Source organism: Apteryx mantelli, chromosome Z (assembly GCF_036417845.1).
Source record: "Apteryx mantelli isolate bAptMan1 chromosome Z, bAptMan1.hap1, whole genome shotgun sequence".
NCBI lineage: Eukaryota > Metazoa > Chordata > Aves > Apterygiformes > Apterygidae > Apteryx > Apteryx mantelli.
In genome coordinates, this window is record NC_090020.1 from 22,199,423 (window position 1) to 22,201,663 (window position 2,241).

Consider the following 2,241-nt stretch of genomic DNA (forward strand, 5'->3'; position numbering starts at 1 on the left):
GAAAAGCGGGGCCCACTGTATGAAGATTGAATCTGTCTGAGCCTGGCCAAGACATAATCAGTTACGTACAGGACTGATGTCACAGCAAATGCAAATACAAAAGTGAGAGGAAAATAGTGCTTGCTCTTGAATTAACTCCTTATGCATTTAAAAGACCAATTACCAGAAACTCCATAAAGTGGCATCCAAATAATCAAACAAACTGCATAATAATGAGCTTTTATCTAGTTGTTACCCACTGCATAATTTTATTGTTAATTTATCATCCATTACACAAACTGCCATTAATTACTGTAGTGTAATTTATAAAATTGAAATGGTCATTTTAGATGTCTTCATTATGAGAATCTGAGCTTGTTTTCCTCCATGATGTAGGACAGTTAAATTACGTACAGTTCCTATCACAGAAACAAAGGGTTTCCTGGAAACACTGGTAAGTGACAGTTCCTCTTGTCTGTCACCAGTAAAATCCTCCTGCTAACAGCAGTTTAAGCCTAGTTAAGTAGGATTTCCACATCTAGCACTGTCATATTTCCAAGCAATTCAGGCTGATAGCTTTATTAGTGTACATATATATATATACATATTTATATGTACATGCATTTATATATGTATACACATATACATTTATGTGTGTGTGTGTGTGTGTGTGTGTGTGTGTATGTGTGTATACTGGCAAAGATCAAAACCAAACAGACTTCACTGCTCAGTGCAGATCTGAAGTAGCTGTAATTAATAAAAATTACATGCTAACTATGCCAGTGTTTATCACAATATCCATAAACATTTAAATAAAAAAATCACACTTGTAACAGCATTACCAAACTAATACTAGTGTCACATACTAGCTTAGCAAAACCTTCCTGTGAAAGCTACAGTTTCTAATTATTTCTCATATTACTATGAGACAACATTAATAGGCTATTTTTGATATGTAATCTGTAATTACATTTCTTCAAAACATGCATCTTCTCCTGCCGTGACTCGGATTCGAACCGAGGTTGCTGCGGCCACAACGCAGAGTACTAACCACTATACGATCACGGCAAGCTAACTGAAATCTGTGAAAAGTGACAGTTTTTTCCCCAGCTGCTGTCCAAAATTTTGTACAAGCAGTGCCACCTACAGTTTGCACTGTTTCAGCAGCAGCTGATTCCAAACACTTTTACAAGCAGTTGCACATTACAATCTCCTCAAAATTGCTTCCAGACTTAGTTTTCCCTTCTATTAATGACCCGTGCTTATCATGATTGCCTAAAAACAGGCTCAAGAGAGCTATAATAATGCCTCTCCTGTCCCCCAAATCTTTTCAGAGAGAACTTTTTTTTTTCCTATTTCATTACTGAGGGGGAAGGGGAAGTCATGACAGGAAAAAAGTCTGGCAATGTACTGAACTGTAAGATTTAGGCAAAAGAACAGAATCCACTTAATCAAAAACTGGATTCACTCAGTCAAACCAAGTATAACTCATTTCAAAACAACTGTTTGTATTAATGGACATCCTCCTTCTCACCCCTATAATAAGCACAAAATGTAAAAAAGGCCTCTGTGTGAATTTGCATTATCTTCTGTGGAAGGAGGTGGTCAGATACCACAGCTAAGGTCACAAGGGACGGAGCACTTACCATCTATCAACTCAGACCATCAGTTAGCGTTATACTGAGACAACTGCTGAGAACCTCCTGCCTATTGTCAGGATTTCAGGCACATACAGACAGTAAAGAGCATTCAAGAAGGCACAACGGCAATACGAAATTCTTATTCTTTTAGTTCCGTGAAGTAAGAGCTCCAACAGAAATCAAACAGTACAATGTAGAGAAAGATCATCTTTTTATACATAAATGGGGAAAGAGAACAATAAGGCAAGCTCTAGGGCACGCAAGCTCTGCTCCGAAAATGTAGCTTGTTTTTCTCATACTCACCCTCCACACAGTTATATTCACGATTTAATTAAAAAACCTGTGAACCTCCCTTGCAAACCTGACCTGGCTGATAACCTTGGTGACCGCAGCTACACCACCATTGCTGCAGCACAGCTCAACAACGAATCTCCAAAGAAGGGGAAAGACAAACAAAGAGACTTTCTAAGCTGCCATAAACCAAACCATTCAAATGTCTTCAGTCAGCACGCTGCTATGTGGGTTTATGCTGAAAGGAGGTCTGCACGGTGGGGACCAAGCCATTAGGCGAGTCCATGAAAGACACATTTGACTGGGACTTTTAAAGGCAGGCACACAAAAC

The 2,241-nt window shown here is 38.8% G+C and overlaps 1 non-coding gene across 1 annotated transcript; it reads right to left on the bottom strand.

The window, feature by feature from the left end:
• Positions 1-975: 975 nt before the first annotated feature.
• On the bottom strand, positions 976-1,047 carry TRNAH-GUG (transfer RNA histidin (anticodon GUG)). The gene has a single exon. It is a non-coding gene; the product is annotated as a tRNA-His (tRNA).
• Positions 1,048-2,241: the final 1,194 nt, after the last annotated feature.